General features: G+C 38.8%; 1 protein-coding gene across 5 annotated transcripts in view; it reads right to left on the reverse strand.

The window, feature by feature from the left end:
- Positions 1–21,152, reverse strand: part of mafa (v-maf avian musculoaponeurotic fibrosarcoma oncogene homolog a (paralog a)) — a 74,243-nt gene that overhangs the window by 35,871 nt on the left and 17,220 nt on the right. For 2 of the 5 annotated variants that reach the window (XR_001808219.3, XR_001808220.3), the window contains exon 3: positions 6,130–6,197. The exons of 2 other annotated variants lie outside the window; for them this stretch is intronic. The gene's annotated coding sequence lies outside the window, so the exon portion shown is untranslated. The remainder of the gene's footprint in view (positions 1–6,129; positions 6,198–21,152) is intronic. One more of the 5 variants, XR_001808222.3, reaches the window with a different exon arrangement.

Consider the following 21,152-nt stretch of genomic DNA (forward strand, 5'->3'; position numbering starts at 1 on the left):
GGGGGGGGGGCGTTTTAAATGACATACTGTTGAGCAAAATGTGACCTGTTCACAGTCTGTACTCTAATTTGAAAAAGAACATAACATTTGTGATAAAATACTATTAAAAACTGAACATCGGATCGGGCTACTTTTTTCTACAGCGAAAAGCATGACAGAAAACTTGTGGGGTGTTTTTCAGAAGCAGGGGGATGGGAGTACACCGTGCTTCCTTTGCTTGGCTCAGACATTACTAGAAAACAAGGCCGCAGCGGTTGCAACCCCCATGCTGTGTTCCCGAGAGAGGAGTGTGATGATGATGAAACAACTGATGATTCATACTTTACTGTCAGGGAGCGCTCCCTCACACACATGATTGAGCTGTTGTGTCTGGCCTTGACTCACATCTCCTCCTGTCTTTCAGCCAGTTGCATTAGGTCACAACAACAAACATGGATATGTACAGATTAACATTCCAGCAAGATACAGTATCCATGGATTTGCACATTAAATGGATAATTAATTTTTTTAAGTAAAATTCTGGGAAAGGTTTATGAAGAATTAATATTTTACCCATTGTACATGTTTTTTTGAATGACCTCAACTCGGAGAAAAAAAAGCTAAATTCTGACCAGAATATAGCAATAACTAGCTGCTGCTGCACTATTTCTACTTGCAAGTAAGCCATAGATGTAATGATAATGATGTAAAGGTTTATAAAATAGCATTTGCATGAACCTTTAGGAATTTTTTGAGAGTGGAATTCTTTTACGATGGCAGCAATCTAATTTTGGTCTTGTCGTCTCTCAGACCAGCGGTTAGGATTAGGGTTAGGGTTTGACCACACGGTCAAAATTAAATGTTATTTTCTTAAACTGAGGTTGTTCAAAAAGCGGTCTACAACAGGTAAGATAATAATTCTTCATAATCTTTCTGCAAAACCCCACTTCAAAAGATTAGAACTATTGCTTTAAATATCTTGTACTCCTCTATATTTATCTGTATCCTCCTCACCCTCAAACCATTACCATCTTATCAAGAAGAGGTTGGGACACAAATAATTACTCTATAAAGCCTTGTTAGAACTTGTGCCAAATGGGCCACCTTCAGCTGGAATTTAAAAAAAAGCAATGCTACATAATTTTACTACCCCATGGGTTCTGACACATCAAGTCATTCAACAGTATGAATAAGGTGACAGTCACATTTTTCAGCAATTCTGTCGCTCAATGACAAGAATTTTGAAGGCCTAGGTTTGTGGGTGTCTGTGTGTGTATGTAGCATGTGTGTATGGAGGAAAAGGTGTGTGTGTGTGTGTGTGGGGGGGGGGGGGTCGTCTTTGGGTTCTGACATGCTCAGTGGGATCTGTCTAAACATTGATAGAGCTCTGCCGAGCTTCCTCCTGTCATCTAAAGACCTGGCTGCTCAAACAAAGACTGACCCTGTGCATCTGTCAGAGACGTGCCACAGGTATGTGAAAAGCAGGAAATAATCCTTTCTTCCAGTTTGTTCATGTGTGCTTGCATTTGATTATGTGTTTTGACTGTGTGCAGTTGCTGGAAGATTCCTTAGTTTATTACATGTGTGACTCGAGGACATGGTTTTGTGATAGTATGTGCATATATTATAGAGTGAATAGGAAAAAACTTTGTTCAGATAAGATTAAACTCTGACCAGACATGCATCCTGTTCCCTCATGCTTTTCTAACCCTAACCTACTGAGAAGCTGATGGGCTTTATGGTCCCCTTGGACTCATAAAGCTGCCAGACCCTCAATGCAGCATACTCTACCAACCATGTCACTCGCAGGTCTCTCCATATCAGTAGAGTATGTCAAGTGTGCCACGGGATGTTTAACGGCTATCTCTTGCAGGCTGTGGAGTGTTAAGATAACAAAAGCAGGTAGTTTCTCACCCCCTCACACTGCTGCATCCGTTTGGAAGTCATTTACAATCACTCATCGTGTGACAGAAAAGCAGGGGGAGTAGGAAGGATGAGGAGGCAAAATAAACAGGATCGTAAAAAGTTTAAAAGTAGGCAGGCAGTAAGCAGATAATGTCTTTCTTAAATGTCTTTCAGAGCACCCAAGTGAACACCCTCCACCTGCTACAACAACTATTTAAATTGTCTTTAAAATATCTGGGGTTTCTTTTTTCTTCCTTCTTTCATTTTCTTTGTCTTGAATAAACAGTTTTGTTTTTTGTTGTTGTTTTTAAAATTGGTTAATTATTGGACCAAACACACACACACACACACCAACAAATGAAGCAGTAAAAAAAATAAAAAAAAAATAAAAAAAGGAAGAAGAAACAAATGCTTTAGGTCCATTGAGAGTAGATTTCAAGAAAACGCCTTTACTCTGACTCTCAGCCTGGCAGTTGTGTGATCAATATAAATAGCAGCAAATGGGTTGTTATAAATTTGTCAAGACTTGTAAATGATCCCCAAAGACAACAGTAGAACAAAAAAGAGCATCAACTCTTACGAGAGCAGAAATGTAGCCAGACCAAATACAGTATTCTACTGTCTTCTTTGTATGTGCTGAGAATTACTTGACAGGAAGAAAAACGCCTCACCAACATCAAGACTGTAAAGATGATGACCCAATGTCCACAGATTTATTGACATTGCAAAAAAAGAAAGGGTAAAACTAAACCATACAGAAAACCGTAATCAACGCTATGCCGTTTAACATATGCAGAATATACCACACAACTCACTAGAGATATTGATTAAAACTTGTGCTTTCTATGAACTTCAAATGTAACAAATGAAATCACATTCAAAATGAGATCTTTCTCTATTCATTTGTCCACCTGTTATTATTTTAACATGAACGTAGAATGGTAGCAATACTGCAGCAGCTTTTGTGCCCTTAACAAGCATAGTATTATCTGAGAAATAATCTATAATTGTAAATTCATGCAGAATAGCTCAATGCATACCTACAATGCTACTCACGGAAGATGGAGATGTATGCAGATGTTGCTGAATTGCTCACAAAAAAGCATCAGGTTTCAGAGACATTTTTAACTTGTTTTCTCTTAGTTAGCAGCTACATAACACAATTTCCTCTTGTTGACATCATGTGACTCTGAAAGTTCTTTTACATGTCACCTCAAGCTGGGACTTAGACACCTTCCGGTTGTCTCTGTGTGATTTCTGAATGGACTGAGGCGGCAAGAGGGGTCGAAGCCAACCTACCACTGATTCCCCTCTGTGCCACAAAGTGAGATAGTAACAGAGCCGAAACAGTCGACATGTGAAAAGGTATGCTGACTAAAACTGTGATGAGATGATGATATATGGTCTGTGCAACCACTTGTGCACGTGATTAAACAACAACAAACAGATTTATTACCAAGTAAAGGCCGATGATGACACACAGCAACTTCGTATTTAGTTTAAAAACTAAAGGTAACCACAAAGAAAATTTCTAAACTCAATTAATTCATCGTGTTTTAAGAGCAATACAAGAGAGATGTCCATCATGCATTTAATGCGCTCCGTGTCTACACAGCTTAGCTCTGCTCCACGCCTCTTTTGGTTCTGCGATGCTTACTTCATTTCTGAAAGCTTACGCTTATGTGGGTCCAAATTCATTGGTGATTTGTGAACAGCCAGAGGCAGCATAAAGACGGACTGGTCTTTGCGACCATTTCACAGAACTGTTTTGGGAAACAGCCTTTAGAGGAGCCGCATCGAAATGTAAAACAACCATTTACCATCACCACATTCACACTCAAACATATGTACATACAGCAGATGTTTGATTGGCTGAGCAATCAAAAACAACATTACTGACTTGTGTGTAAGTAAAAAAAAACAAAGATCAACAAAATAAGCAATACATACACACACACACACATATATTACAAGCAAAAGGCACCTAGGCAAGTGAATATATATTTTTAGGAACGCACACACACAACACTGGTTAGAGCTGACCTAAGGAAATACATTTCCTTCAATAATGCAAACAAACATCTTTATTGCTTTGTTTGGTGGATGGCATGATTTATGAGAAAAACTTTCATTCAGCAGTATTTCAGTCGCCGTATGCCAGGGGACAGTGAAAGGGCTGACTATAAGGGAGAGCAGAAGGAGACAATATGGCCAAGTGCCTAAAACATGCTGCACATTGTGCTCCTCGTGGTCAGAAGTGGCATATTCAACAGAAAAACTAATTATAGATACTAACATTTTACTATGAAGTTTATTTATCATGAATAATTTTACATTTTCATTTTTTTTACCAGTTTCCCTTCATCTGTTTTCCTCTCACTGCCCATTCATTCATCCCATAAGTTGAGAAAAAAAAAAAAACAGTTATTATATGAACTTATTGCATTATACCTCTGCAAAAGATTAAAGAAAGAAACAGAGGTGGAAAGATGAGGCAAGGCTAAAGTGCTATGCTGGCATTTTGCACACACAAAGACTTTTTAATGCATATGCATCCTCCAATTCTTCTTCACAAATGGATGCACCTTGAGCGAATATATTCCAGGAAATCTTTTCAACTAACTTTTGAGGTAAAACAAAAAGAAAAGAAAAGAAAAAAGTCAGATTCCGGCTGAGAATACAGGAGCGTGTGCATAACCAGTCGATGCTCTCGCTTCACTAGAATGCTTCTGGTGATGGTCGCTAACGATAGCCGTGATTTGGCGGATATCACACAGACTGGCTAATGAGCATTAGCATTATAGCTAAAGACGAACAGGTAAAAACAGAGGAAGGAACCTCCTGAGGATATGTCTAACTTTTTAAATCCCCCTTTTCCCCCTCTCTTCTTTATTTCCCCCCTACGGACCATTAGCCAGTAGATCCCTCCCATCTCCCCATTGTGCCTCCCTCCCTTTTTTCTTTCTTTCAGCACGATGCAATTAGCACTCTCATTGAATATTGAAGGTATGAAGAAGAATGGGGCTTTTTAGCCGGTTCTCTTCCGCTAAGACCATAGCTCCACTGAGGGATGGCTGAAGGCTTCGACTAAATCAGGATGCTAAGCTACAGCAGCAGCACTTAGAGCCAAACAATCACTGATCATTTATTTAGTCAGCCTTATTTATTCATTCCCGTTTGCTGTGGCCCAGAGCTGTGATTATTTCACTTAAGAATATTCTCATGTGATTCTCTCTTCTTGAAGCAGACAAGCCTACAGAGATTCTAAAATTAATTAAAGACACTTTACATTTGGCAAATTAGATGATTTCAAAACAAAAACTAGATTGATTGTTTTCAGTAGAAATCTGTCATCATCTGAAGGAAAAATGTTATTAGCAATTTACTTTTTAAAATCGCATCTGCATGTTCTGTATTATCAGAATTGTTTTTATTGTAAAATATGTTACTTATGTGTCAGATGATGCTTGCAGGATGTTTCTTTGTGAAATTTGAACAGATACAATCCCTTATTAACTATGTCATAGCACTTTTTTTTTTCTTTAACCGCTATTAGGCACAGGAGCCACTTCCGATCTGTTAGTAAACTTTCCAAGAATCTGTTAAAAGTCTGTTAATTCTGAACACTAGTGTTGCCGGTGAATGTCTGATAATGTGAGCACATTATCAGACATGATCCTGATTAACCAAACCTCAAACAACCAAACAAAAACCCAGAACTATTAGTGCATCTTTTTTCCAAAAACATACTACAAAATCAGATTTTGTTTTTCTCATAAACAGTAAATTATTTCTCATTCTTTCACCGCATGCTACAAAAGATTGGTCCGCATTGTACCTTTAATACTTTTAACAAAGATTATCAGATGTATGCTTCTGTACTTCATTATTTGATTGTGAAGCAGATCTCCCAAAGGCTTTGTTAGATGAATGTGTAAGGTAAAAGCAGTGTTAACAAAATACATCATAATGTCAGTAAATATACGTTGTTCCAGTAACCTAAGATATGAACATCATTCAACTATTTTTTGTTGATGTGCACTTCAAGTACAGTTACAGTACAGTTTAGTTACTTTTTTCAAACAATTTTCTTTTTAAAATAATAATTAGGTCAACATGTCTTTACAGTTTTGAAAAAAAAGAAAAAAAAACAAGTGACAGCAGTGCTAAGAATCTGTTAAGATGTTATGCTGCAGCACTGAAACACACGCGCATACACACACACAGACACATGCACATACTCACATACTGATAGAGGAAGGAAAGTATCACCGTCTTGGCTCTCCTACCACTTCCTCTCATATAGCTGTGCTCTGTGGTAAGTCAAAAGGCATAACATAAATGCACAATACAGGAATCAAATACACATACAGAGTCATTTCCAGGAAGTCATCTCTCACTGTTGTGCAAGTGACCACAGGCAACCGCTATAGCAGACACTTATCACTCTCATTTCTTGAGATTTGTATGTGCCTCCTTATAGTGAGCAGCATTTGCTGCAGACAGCCTCGTTCAACCACAGTGAAATAACCACAGCAGTAGCAAACGTTATCAAATTGGAAAAGAAGGGAGGGAAGTTGAAAGGAGACAGATTGCAGCCAGAGAAGAGACTTCCTATAGGCAAGGGCCAGACCACAGTATAAGACAGGCTCCAGCCTTCTCTTACAGCTCCATCAATGTTTAATGCAGTGGGGCAGAGAAGGGGCCGAGTCGGGGCTGCCACCCTCACGAAGGAGGTCATCTCTGGAGTTGACTGGCTAGAGGGCGACCACAGCGATTTAAAGACTGTGACAGGAGACAAGGGTCTGTCACACAAAGTGTCCCATGGGATGCACTACATCTCAAAAGTTGCAGTCTTTTGTAACGCTTTGTTTCAGCAGAGTTGTTCTGTTTTGTAGCATATGCAGTACCATAAAGGAATATTTCAATTTACTCTATCTGGTAAATGTTAACTAACAGTATACTTCATTTGTTTTTTTATAATTTTAAAACAGCCCAACAGTTGGATTATGTCAAGACAATGTCTATAAATTGTTGCCCTAATTGTTTGAACACTGAAACACACTTTCATATTTATAATAAAGAACACCATCAAGAGAACAAGCCTCATGTGGTGTCAGGTGTGGTCTTATATTCAATTGCTTTCAGGATGATCAAACTAAAAAATAGAAATAAATAAATAAATTTTAAAAATGTTACATCTTTCAGGCTTAGGTAAAACGTGTATATGAGACTGCTTACTTTTTTGCATTTTATTTTTGTACAAAATATGGTTTTGGTTACCTTTGTGGCACAGTCATGCAATTTTTTTATATTGTAAGTCTCTGGTGTGATTAAACTTTTCTGCAAGAAAAGTACTGCACACAGTACAGCATTTACCCTGCAGGCAGGGACGTGACTGTATTGTGGATAACACTTCTCCACTGTTCAACGTCAAAGTTTGAGCCTGTGAGAGGACATCCTGAGGTGATAAACACACAGCATCGGACTGTGGCCATCCAGAGACCTAATCTGTGATCAGAGCAGGAAGAGGCCTCCGTGTTCAAGTCCACTCTAACTCAGTGGGATGCACTTTGCAGTCATCTCCTCTCACAGTGTGAAAGGCTGCACACACTCACAGAAGAAGCATCTGCACACATTTTAACATCAAGACACCTACAAGCTGTGATTACCCAAACTAGAATCTACCTTCCTGTTATGGAGGAGTATTGATGCACATTTAGGAGGAGGTGATATAAAAGGAGTTACACGGTGACCTTCATCTACTCTGCACATGGAGATGGCTGTGGATTGAGATTTATACAAAGGACAGATTAGATACAAAAGCAAAAAATGTTTGGATGTATTGAGTGGAATATTTACAATGAGAGAAGCACAGAAGTTCTTAGAGTAAAATTGTATCATTATTTTGCTTTGAAACATGTTTTTTTTTCTCACATGTTTTTAGCAGCTTTTAAACCAGCAGCAGTGGGAGCATCCCTAAATTCTCCATCTACACACAAGCATCCAGCAATGCACATATTAGCTCAGGCATGTGTCCTGAAGGGTTGTCAAACCTGCGGCATCTATGGTTGGCAGACAGGGAGGAATAGAAAAAAGGAAGAAAAGAAAAAGGAGGGAAGAGGGAGGGAAAGTGCTGACACCGTCTCTGTGTGCCGAGAACACAGGAACCAATTAGCAATGAGACGGCTTCCGTTGCCTGTGCTGTTATAGGACCTCCTCTCTAAGTCCCCGGGGCTGAGTGCAGCTTAAGGGCTGCGGTGGCACATATGATGTGTACAGTAGACAACCTATAAGAAAGACACAGATACCTAGTACACGTGGCACACACAGGGATGTGGTGTGGCCTTCCAGACATAAAAAAGGACACATGTGAGCAGAGAGACACAGCAGGTCAAAAAGGTAGCAGAGCTGAGGTTTGAAAAGGCACAAAAACAGGCTGTGGTCAAATTCTTTTATCAAACAATGTAACACTTCTGAAAGCACCCCACACAGTCGCACACCACAGTACTTGCAGCTCAACTTCCTCTCACAAAGGTGTTTCACAATTTCCACAGACTTTTACATTATCTTCAAAATGAACCATTTCTTGTCAGTTAACACCCTGCCTTGTATTGCTTAGAAGACACACTAGCAAGTAACAATCCAACTCCAATGACCCTTGAAAGAAAACCTTAAGCAAATAAAATTTCAAATACTCATTCAGCATTCCTCTCACACCGCATCAAAAACAAAACTTCACTTTTGCGCACGTGTGCATGCTAATACACAAACGTCCCTAACCTGCAAACGCCCACGTACTGTCCTGCTCAAAGAGGGCACTGGGTGACGCAGTCCTTTTATGACCATTATTGATCCTCTGGAGCACAGTAAAAACTATCCCCAGACAGACAACAAAAATAACTGTAACCATATAACAGCTTCCTGCCTGGGGAACAGATCCCACAGAGTGCCCACGTGACTGGACTATTCCTGGAGCATACAGTAGACCCCTAACAGGCCCAGGGCACTGACCAGGCATTTACTCACATACTAGATGAGGAGAGGAGAAGGTTATTGAAAAGTGTATATTCAGTTTGTCAGCTCTTGAGGCTGAAAAATGAGCATTTCATGTATTTCTGCTCATTGAGAGGCTTTCAGTTTGATTGTTTATGTGCAGCTCTTCTCTCTCACCATATGGTGGGGTTCACTTTTAATTATGATAATATCAGAGTCTTTGTCGTGCATAGTCCATTTATATAATAACATTTTCTTGATGCAGTGCTCGCAACACACGACGCCCTTCATACCCACGCACTCTGCACATTTTTACCCAGAAGAGACATAGCTTATCAAATACATCCGCTTTAGAGACCCTCAGAGTGTTTTTAGAGGATTACACCGTGAAACACAAAAGAAGAGTAAAGCTCAATGTAAGTGTGAGAGTCTGCTTTTTTATTCATTGCTTTGAGTTTGTACCACACAAACAATATGCAAGTAAAGCGAGTTTTTGTTCAACAAAAAAAATATTTTGCTGTCAAAAGAGAAAAACACTGGTAATAAATTGATTTTTGATTGTTAAACCATATCATTATTAGAGCCAGCTAAATCTCATTTCATGGTGTGACAGTGATTGAGATAAATTAGACAAAAATATATGTGCATATGTAACCTATTCCCACAGATAGTGACGGTAGGTTAGTTTTTCCTCAAATTGGACAAGTACTTAAAATTGTTTGATATAAATTCACAGCAGAGACTTAATGTTCTTCTGAGACAAGGTGAATCTCAACTGTCAAAAACGTCACAGTCACCACATTGGAACAACTTTCTCCATATTAACATGTTTGTATATGTCTGGGTGTCTGTGTGTGCCCCCGAGTGGGTGGAATTGGGAGGTTTTAGGTGTTAACCCGGCATTGCACCGGGTTGAAATCAAGCCCATTTAATAGAAATCCCAACTCAACTCAATTCATACCAGACACCCTAGGATACTCACAGATACTTTTTTTTTTTTTTGCAAAGCAGGTTTGAAAGCAAAAAAAAGGGGGACAGGATGCTCAATATTAGGCAGATGATAAACATGATATGGGTGACTGATACTGAAAGAACAAAAACAAAACAAAAAAACCTTCTGGAACTGAAAACAAGTATCAAACAAAAACAAAGTGGCAGAAGTAATCTTGATGTGATCTGTACTTAGATATGGAGCAGCAAGCCGGCTGTCAACCAATAAAGAATTTAGTCTTGACAAAAACCACTCTACAGTCCACATTAAGACCTGGCTGCCAGCCAGCCCAGTGACAAAAACCTCTCATCAATGCCATTCTTCATCTGTCCTCAGAGGCCCATTGTCTGCTGTACTTGGACCACATCAGCTCTGATGTGAGTACAGACCAACATATAATACAGTCACTGAAGTACTGTAATCACAGTCTGTATTTACACACTTATTACACAGAATTTACCCTGAAATATGACACTACACAGCAGGACATAGAGTAGCACAGAGAGAGGGAAAAGTAAGTAGAGAAACTGACTTAACAAATCTTATTTCATCTCCCTAATAACTCATCGTCTGTCTGTGTTATCACCTCGTTAGCGGTTGTGGTGCTGCTCCACTAAATGAAACACACTGACTAGCGCTCGGCAACTCCCCCACCCCACGAGGGGAGCTTTCTACTGGGGAAGGTCTTTTGATCTCAACACTCATCTGCTTCATTTTGTTCTCTTATGTGGTACTCGCCAACCATCACTTTGATTTGTGGTCAGGCTCAAGTCAAGTGCATTAACCATGTAGAACACAGATGTGTGTATTTAGCTGCAAAAACATACACTCCAATACACACACCATCAAAACAAAATTGTCTTCTTGCAAACCTTGGAGTGGTTTGTTTATCAGATGCTTAATAGCACTTCAAAAACTGTTTGCTTAGATTTTGCACATGTCCAACTGACGAAAATACCATCATGTTGTTCTATCAGTTGTGTTAAGTATTTCAGTAGAAAAAACTTTCTGCTGCCAAAGTAACTCTTTGGTTCAATATACACTCACAGACAAATCTGTAAATTTGCTTCTTAATTTGCAGCTAAATGTCCCGTTTTTTCATAATTAATCCAAATGGAGACAAAATTCTAGTCTTAAAAGTTTTCCATTAAACACTGGAATGGACAGATACATTTTACCTGCTCAATTTATCCTTTTATCCTAAAATTTTCCCTAAAACAGCAAGTAATATAACTCCAAGTATGTCAACCTTTGGTGTTACTCCAGATTCCACTTTAGTGACAACATTTAACTTTTTTTTTGTTTATGTCAACAGTAGCTCTTTTTTTTCGACCTACAGGCTGTACTCTGAGTGGGTGTCTAGAGCTTGGCATGGTAACCACAGATAACCACTCTTATTTATCGTGTACACCAAAAAAAATGATTTATAGCTCTGCAACATCTTCACCAACAAATAATTAAAAACACTAATATGAACATTATTTTATAATCTTTATTTGTTAACAGGAAGGAAGTTTAGAGTTATCATCTTTGGTTTCAGGTTATATTAGGTTAAAGGAAGTGAATTGTAACTGTGTAACATTGGAAAAATGGCTCTCAGGGTCCTCTTATTGATGTCTTTATTTTATTTTATCTTTATTTTTCTAAGAGCTTTGATTGGTCAGGAAGTGGTGCCTAACCTAACCACCCCAAAGCGGGTTAGGATTCCAACATTAAGTGCTCCAATGTTAGTCTGAAGCAAAAATGTGAATCACCTTTGTGACCCTAAAAATCCAGAACTGATGTTAAAGTTCCCTCGCTACAACACATCTGATTTCATTTTCAGTTTTTTGTTTGTTTGTTTAACTATTTTGCAATTTTGGTGTTTATATCTATATAAACCAATGTATTTGGTGCTAGCAAGTACAGTGAATCTAACATATTATGCTCTTCCACCACATAATGCAGTTCAATGGAATTGTGGTTATTTCACTTAAATCTTTGAGACCAAGCTGTTCTTTTTACATTAGCTGTATTGATTAAAAAAATGAGATATGGAATAAGGAAATAGTGGCCATACCATTTTACTGTTGTACATAGCTGTATACCCTGCATCTCAAATTAAATACATTAAGCAACCAAAGCTGAAAGAGAAGAATACATTATTACCTTTTAGGTTTTTCAAAAAGAAAGAAAAACGAAATCTACTTCAGCACTGGTCTTAAGCTAAAAGACAATGAATAAACACTCAGATAAATTGGTTTTGACAGTGGGTAACCATTGTATATTACAAAAAGCGACCAGTGAAACTAAAAACATGGTATTTCTTTGCTTGTATGCCAACCCTGAGCAGCTATATGTGAAATAGATTATTTTCCCACCTAGAGTCCTTCACGCTGCTTGGTAGTGACAATCCTAAATATGAAAGAAGGTAAGTATCCATGTAGATTAGGTGGAGCACTGAAGGCGCATCCCTGGAAAAGGTTGGCTCGTTTTAGTTTAAAAAAAAGTTTTTGCTCAGGAAAGAAAAGCACCAGAGAGAGGGCTTTTCTGCAGTGTCTGCAGTAAGAGTGCTAATTTCTCAGGGTAACTCCTTGAGGTAAAAGACGTTAAAATCTAGAAGGCAAAAAAGGGTGGCTGATAGGTTTGGATGATGCTGGGGGCTTCTAGTAGCAGGTTATCTATTTAAATAAAGCCTCGCAGACCTGTGTGATCAGGGAGGAAAAACACACATTAAGGAAAAAAAGTGAAGTTATCCCTGAAGACACAATTTTGAGAACCTGTAATAAAAAATAGTTCATTTTAGAAGTTATTTCATAAGAAGTCACATGCAAGCGTGTCCCAAAAAAGATTTTTGCCAATTTTTTGCCATATTTTTTTTTTTACTTTTTGTTGCCATCTTTTAAGGATATCGTATATAAACATGTTTTTGAAAAAAATGACTGACTGACTTTATCTACGAGATACAGACATGCAGTTGTGGAAAAAAGCTAAAGTTGACTCATAAGCATTAGTTTACAATCTCAAATGAAACATAGTTATACAAAACAAATAATATGTTCTATGGGCCCGAAAGACAATAATTTAAAACAGTGAAAAGCTTTTTATCCTTGTTTGATTTTTCTTGTGTGTGGTAAATTTTGAAATAGGCCTATGTGCTTGTTATCCACGCACTTATCATAACATCTGCATGTCTGAAAAGCAGCAAGTGGAGGAAAAGAAGATAGCGAGAGAAAGAGAGGAAGCAACTGGCAGATACACAGAGAATTAGTGAGAAAGAGCTGTAGATAAGGAGTTGAGATTTCAGATATTGCCTTTAGCAGTTCAGCCATGATGGTGGTTGAACACAGCTGTCAGACCCAGATGGCGAGGTGTTAATAACATTCAGAGTTTTGCAGCGCACCGTTTATTTTCTAATAATAAAACTGTTAGCGCTCGCTAATAGCATAGCCACTGCCTGCCAAGCACATGTTCCAGCACACCACTCTGCTGCCATTTATGTGCCATATTGCAGAGCTAAATGGCTCCACAGTAAGTCGTCACACAGCAAGAGACTGACCAGCGATGTGCAATGTGTAATCACACATAAGAGAATTGTCAGGAATATGTGACAATTAAAGCCACGAAGAACTAAATATAGTGCTAGCTAAATAAATAAATTAATAAAGTGTTATCCTTGAAATGTAACCTTGCATTGTGAAGGTGGCCTTGTCGCTGGAATTTATCAAATTTAAAGTGTATTTATATTTATAGCTTAATAAGATGCTGCTTGGAACTTTTGGAAGCGAAACAGCCGAATCATGAGACAATTAGCTTCAGAGCAGAGGGCTTTCTGTTTGAATCCATTCATTTCCATGAAAAGTAAAAGATTTATCCAGCCAGCATATAACAAATGCTGCTGAGGATTCCTTGAGCACTCAGTCAAATCCATAGTAGTATGCATAGCTATAGTATCAGCCTGAAAAAATACATTGAAGATTCATGATATTGCATTCCTTTTATTATGTGATAACTTCAGACACATTTTAGTTTACTCAAATAGTAATGTGCAAACACACAATATTCTTTTGAATTGCACAAAACATTTATTTAAATGATAACACAAAATGTATTTTTAATCCACCATATGGCCTGGACATGTGATAGAACTGACTGTATATTTCATTTTGACTTTTATTTAAAATCATCAGTATGGAACATTTTTGCAACATCCATTGATATGTTTTCTTAAGTATAGAATGAGTACTAAAGAGGATGTTTTTGACATCCCTACTTTTGATGCTGATCTTCCTTATTTTAATCATAACTGATATATGACAAACAGAATGGTTGTTAAAAAGCAGCTATTTTTAATTTAATTTTTAAGCAATTGGTTATATATATATATATATATATATATCTATATATATATATATATATATATATATATATATATATATATATATTACCAATATACAAAACAAAAAAGACAAAAAAGGACAATGTCAAATTGTTAAACAAATTAGCCTTTATATATTTCTATATCAGGTCTGGACCCAATTTCCAGGGATAAAAACAAAAGTTGCTATTCGGTGAAAGCGCTGAGTCATCACAGTGTGCCCTACAATAGGGAGCTGCTGTGGCATGACACAGTATGTCACTGACCCTAAAAAAAGTGCTGTTTCCTTTAATAGACTTCCCTGTTTTATGTAAGATTGATAGCAGGCAGACATGTGTATGTTGCCTGGTTTCTATTTTTATTTGCAGTTTGTTTGCAGAGGTAAATCTGTATTTTTACTTTAAACTCATTTAAGCACCACACAAAAATGAACAGTGGGTGTGTATGAAACACACACACACAAACACACATATATATATTACTATTTTGTCAGACTTAAACAGTACAGGTGTTTTCACTATTTAACTTATTTATTAAACTTCTCAACAGGAGCCAATTTCTTGTTAAGTGCTATTATAGCGTTTCTGCACACAGGTACGCCTGGAAAGTGCCACAATTAATTGGACTTCATTTCTGGGAGATAATTTTCGAATGTTAGGCAGGCTGTAAAGACACATCACCGCACACATAATTACACAAGAAGGCAGAGACAGTCTGCAGAATTTATCTTCCAGCCCTAAATAAGAGAGGTTGGTGCTGCAGCCTTTGAAGAGGCATTTACGTCTGCATGCTAACGGCCTCTAAATGAGCTAGCACTGTCATATCACGACAATACAGCTTCATTTAGGTCTGAGCTCAATGAATTTGTGCTTTCATGTCTCAAAATATTTCAAGAATAGATTCATTATTGAGATTAAATTACACCGCACTGGTTCACAAAATAAAGAGATTAAATGGTAAAGAAACAAACTAGAGTAGCAAAAACAGCCAACAACATGAATTAACTCTAAATTAACTCAGCACACATTGTACGTCTCCAGCTGTCTCATGTAGCTGAGAGCAGAAACCTGTGTCTTGGGTAATTGAGCTCCCCTCTGCCAGAGTTATCATTATGCAGTGAAATGCAACAAAGACACAGCTTTGTTCTCAGCCCGGTTTTACAAGGTTTGAAATGAAGAATACTGAAGACAAAATGGATGATCTGTGGAAGACAGGGGACTACCAAGTGTCACAGCAGGGGTCAAGTAGCTATTTCTTTAGAGTTTGTAGAAAACTAGAGAAGGAAAACTAAGTACAGTTTGATTTAAAAGAAAATCAAGAAAGAAAATCAAATTATTTGTGAAATGATATTAGGTGGACAAAGCACTGTAACTTGGAGAAATCTGGTCTATTTGTATGCTTATTTGTGTGTGTGTGTTTATGTGTGTGTGTGTTTGTGTGACAGAAGGTTCCGGGGCTGCTGTGTGCCGTACCGGCTGGCAGGGTGGCTGTCAGAATGGCCCTGTTTCCTGTGTCAGCTCTAAAATAGGTCCAAACACAGCAGAGATGCACGACGCACTCTGCCTATTTACAGCACGCATGCAGTGTGTGTGCAGGATGCTGCCAAGTGTATGAAACCAGACGTACTGTAGCTGCTCACAGACAGAAAAAGAATATGTATCCACTCTAAATAGCATACCATGTGGCATTGCAAAGAAATATTGCAAGTAAAGCTGCCTTCAACTGAAGGACATATATAGTCAGTGTTATTATGGGGAATGTTCTGCTGCTTATATCAAAATGTGTGTGTGGGAACAATGTGTGCCCTTGACCTCTCCATTTGTAGGTGTTGTGAGAGCATCGTTTTTGGTTGGGCCACCGCGTCCTGCTTATGTCACCATACCAACCTACTGTTCTATGGAACGTTGCCCTCTGTGGGTCTGTGACAAACAACAAACCTCCCGAAAGATTCAGATACACTACCACCTTTCCACTTTGCTCTAGGCATAAATCTTTCCATGTATGCACACAGATGCATGGATACACCTTAAAACACTAGAGGAGGTTGTAAAACGATTGCATATCTTCCCTTTTAAAATAACAACTTTTAACTAACAACACTCTATCACATTTAAACTTATTTATAAAGAACGTTTCCTTCTTTTGCCCTTCTCTTTGACAGAACACAGATATACTTAAATGGTAGTTTGGGGAAAATCTGTGAATAGCAGTAAAAAAACAATATTTCACACCCACAACTCTTAAATAATACCTGAAAGAATTCTTTATCCAAACAGCAGAAATGTGATGGGTTGATACTTCATAGCAGTTCATGCAAAAAAACTATTTTATAAACCTTAACATGGCCATCAGTTTTGCTTTGCATGATTATTTACATAGAATTCTTGGATTATTTTCAAGTGCTAATAGTAGTGGCAGCAGCTAGCTGTAGAACTTCTGGAGCAGCCATGGGCACTTCCAGACGGAATATTATATTTCTGTTAGAATAATTGTGTAATGTGAAATTTATGGTGTTGTAAAAGTTGATAACATGGCATTTACACAAACTACTTTCAAAATCTCGAGGTCGGGGTTTTTGTAAGATGCAGCGGTGGGCTAGATGTTATGCAAATACCAGCTTTCTGAATGCATGTTCTGAATCAGAAAAAACACATCAGCTCAAATGGAAACAAATATGTTTCATTGAATCAACTGTCCCTTACACTTTTACATTCATTGTATCAACTGTTACTATTAGTGACACAAATACAGAGATGGACAACTCTCCACACTTCAAACCATTGTGACAGTGGCGTGTGTTTTAATCATCACTGTTGTATTGGAATCTTTAGTTGCTTGCTTTTCACAGGCATACGTTGCTAGGGAAACCACTTCTGCAACCACAAGACTGACTCAAGTCAAATTTGACGCAGTATCGAGTTAAATTGTCTTTACATACATTCAGGAGAGCCTTGGTGTCATTCGTGTTTTGAGTAAAGCCGCCCCCACTGTTCCCAAGCAATGGAACATGACTTGATCAAGTTGCGTAAAAAGAAAAAGATTAAATATCAGCGTGGTGTGTCATCTATCATTTTACTTAAAACTGCAAAACGTTAGCACTTCAAATGTTTGCCCACACAAGTATCGTGAGCTCTAGCTGCTACTATTTTGGGGTTTGAAACTCACATACGTATATAGGTAACGTTAGGTTGTGTGATGGTATGTTTCGCTCTACAGAACGCCTACACTTTCTCTGTGTGTGTTTCTCTTTTTCATTTGGTGTGTATTTTTTTATGTATTTTTTGTTTTTTTTTTAGCAAACTTTCCATCTGTAACTTCTACTTAACAATGTTTTTTTTGAATTTGAGGCACAAAGTAGAAAAATATCAAGACATTTTTTATAGTGTCTGTTCCTAAATTATATAAAAAAATACATACCCACTTAGAGAAATAACACAAGTTGATTTCCCTTCATTATGATGCAAAGCAAAAACAAACAAACAGAACAGAACATGATCACACTGACCTGTTTGTCAAACTGTGCCTTCATGTGTATAAGTTTGTACAGGAGAAGGAGTTGAAACGAAACTGAACTGTGTGGAGGAGGCAGCCATATGGTAGCACTTATCAGAGTACACAGTTCTCAATCATCAGGGCCTCCCTTGCATTTGGCTGAGGAGAAGAAGAAGGAGGAGAAGGCTTGTTTGGGAACCAATAAGGCAGCTGTAGGCCTTCCTCAAATTATACAGAAATCATTTTAATTGCTAGTGAGAGCGGCAGAGCTTTGAGTTTTATCATCTTGTTTCTTTTTGCGCGGATCGTATTTCTCTGCCTCTCTCAGTCCCGCCCCATATGGCTCCTTTTCTTCCCCCCTTGACTCACGATCACCTCATTGTCTATTGAGTTTTCCCCAAAATATTTTTTATGCACATGCAACTGTCAGCTTCCATACAGGCCTGCTGAGAAGGGAATGTGAATTCTTGTTTCTGTCAGTTCTTTATCTGTTTGTTCTTGTGTGTATGTGCTGAGAATGTGCCTATGCATACAGGTCGTGATGTTAAAAAGCCAGGCAATATACAACTAAGCTTGGCACAAGTAACGCAAACCAACAAATACTGTACTAGTCGATTTGTGTGTGCATGCGTGTGTGTGTTTTGCATGAAGCTCCATGAACCACAGAGCTCAGGTCACATGTTTCTAGTGTTCGGCTTAAAACTACTTTGAATGAGCCAGGCTGCACTCATCTTCTGTCTAATCTTCCTGCTCTTGTGAGTGTAAGGAAGATGAGAAAAAAAATCCATAGTCTTTTCATCCTCCTGTGACCGCTGCGCTTACAATACAGCAGCCGTGGGAATGGAGATGGATATAGGCGGCCCTGCCTCTGACCTCCCCCTACTTCAACACAAGGGTGGAGATAAACAGGGCCACAAGGATCGCTAACATCTTTCTTTCTCAGGCACACACACAGAGATGTAATGGCACGCATGCACACATACACACTCAAAACAGCACAGACATCTCATTAAAGCAATAGTAGGTGAATGTTGCAACAGCAGTGTGCCACTGGGAGAGAGGTCTATTAGGGATACTATCAAGAGACGAGGGAAGGAAATGAGAGTTGGTGTGCTGCTCCAGTGTGCATCTAATTCTGGTGTGACATATGTGTTTGACGTATGTCTAATTTTGACCCAAGGGATGCAGCCCAAGAGCCAGTATTTATACTTATCGACTGAATCATTATGATAATGTTGTAACTAGAGAGTTTATAAAAGAATTCATTATCCGAAGCACGGGTGTCAGAGTGAAGAAAGACTTGCTCACATGAGTCCAAAAGTGAAAAAGACAACAGAGCCAAACTGTCTTAGAGAGCATACTGCAGGCAGCTCATCCTAAATTACTTCTTCCTCTTCTCTGTTTCCTGGGGATTTTGGCGTGATACTCCCCTCCTGCTCCCTCACTCCCTCAGCTGTCACAACCCGTCACCACAACTATTCTACTTCAGCTGCATGGATGGAGAGGAAAATTTGTCCCTCTATGTCACTCTGTCTTTTTACGTCCTTGTCCTTAATGGCAATTGTGGATTCTTGGCTTGTACAGTGTGCTGCATTAACTTAGCAACACTTTTAAAAGTAAAACACAAAACAAATATTGTTTTCATTCTGCACTGTGTCTCAGCAAAATGTCAAACTGAGGATTAAACACAGATATTCCTTAGGTTGTGGTTTGATTCTATAGAAATGCCTTTGTGTTATTATGGTTCGTCAGGGGTCATTAGTGTAATCCAAGTAGACAGAGGTTTATACTGAGAGATGTACACCATAGTATTCTCCCTCTATTTGTGTCTTTTTTTGTCTTAGCATCTATATGCAGCTACTTCCGATAATGTCATCCTATACTGTTCTCCGCTCCTCGCAACCAGACACTATCAGCTGTGAACTCATCATTCTCCTTTAAAGACCAGGTCACAGAGAGGGAGAATAAAAAAAAATCTAAAGAGCAATAAAAAATGAAAATGTTGTATGTTTTCAATAAACTGGTCACTGTGAAGGAGAAAATAGTTCTTGAAACGAGTCAACAAATCAAGATTATAGGACAGAGAATGAGTGAGGTCCGTGAACGGCAATGCTAAAAAATGCATGCAAATGGATGAATATATAGGAGGTAAGTTTTTAGACTTTTCAGTGTGACCCAAGCAAGCCGTACTATATTTTTGTTCAACATTATGTGTGTATGTGTTGGGTGTATTCAGCACGTGTCTGCTTGATTGCATTGCATGTGTAATGGCAATTTCTGAATTTGTTAATCTTTTATCAGCGCACATGTTTCCTAAAGTTGTATTGTTTTCAGCACTGCTATAATTTGGGGCACCAAAATTGGTTTCCTCCTTTCTTGTCTTTCCCTCTTTTTTTCTTTTTAACAAAGGTCTCACATCCCTTCTCGTTCAAAATAAAACCAGCAGAGTGAGCAACAAAATGTATACCTTAATCCAGCTCATAGTAGTTGTGAAACATGGTAGAGGGCCACTTGTGAGCCTTCACACTTAAAGGCCAAGTCGCTACTTAAGTTCTACAGAAAGCCCTTGTCTGTTAGGTCTCTGAGGCCATGTACTCTCCAAGGGTGACACAACCACTAACTCTGTAATTATAAAACTCAAAGAGCATTCCTCAGTCTGGTTAACCAGAACTATGAGAGAGAGGAACAAATATTTACTTCCCTCACCCCTTCATTTTGTTCCTCCTACTTTCCCGCACTCCCCCTCCTCAATAATTTAACAGTAAAACAACTCAGCCTTGTAAACACAATAGTTATGTCTGCGCTCACAGAGCCATGAAGCAGACACATAGGCTCCACTGCCTCTTGCAGCTGCAGCTACCGTAATACTGGCTTTACTTTGGTCTTCTCGCACCTCAACTTCTCTTTGCACGCTGCATTAACTGTGTTCAATCTTTGTTGAAACTTGACACGTTTCTTAAAAAATGTGCAAACTAAGTAGTAAATAACAGTTTTTATTTTTAATTTTTTTTTAAATACAGTGTGTTTAAGTTGAAAACCTAAACACACATCCTATATCTCAGCTCACAGGTGTCGCCGAACCTGGACCAGGGCCCGAAAAGCCCTGTTAAAGATGTCGGCGGTGTACTCCTGCGCAGCAAACCGGAGACGCTCTCAGCAACCCGAGTACCAGCCAGGGCAGAGGGTTTGGCTGTCCACCAGAGACCTTCCATTAAAGGTGGAGTCACGCAAGCTGGCTCCCAGGTTCATTGGCCCATTCCCCATCTCTAAAATCATCAATCCCGTCGCAGTCCGGTTACAGCTACCAAGAGCTACCAGGTTTCACCCATCATTCCACGTTTCAAGGATTAAACCCGTAAGGACGTCTGGACTCAGTCCCTCCTCCAGATCCCCTCCACCCGCCCGGTTCATCGATGGCGGCCCGGCCTACAC

This window comes from Kryptolebias marmoratus, linkage group LG15, assembly GCF_001649575.2.
Source record: "Kryptolebias marmoratus isolate JLee-2015 linkage group LG15, ASM164957v2, whole genome shotgun sequence".
Taxonomy (NCBI): Eukaryota; Metazoa; Chordata; class Actinopteri; order Cyprinodontiformes; family Rivulidae; genus Kryptolebias; species Kryptolebias marmoratus.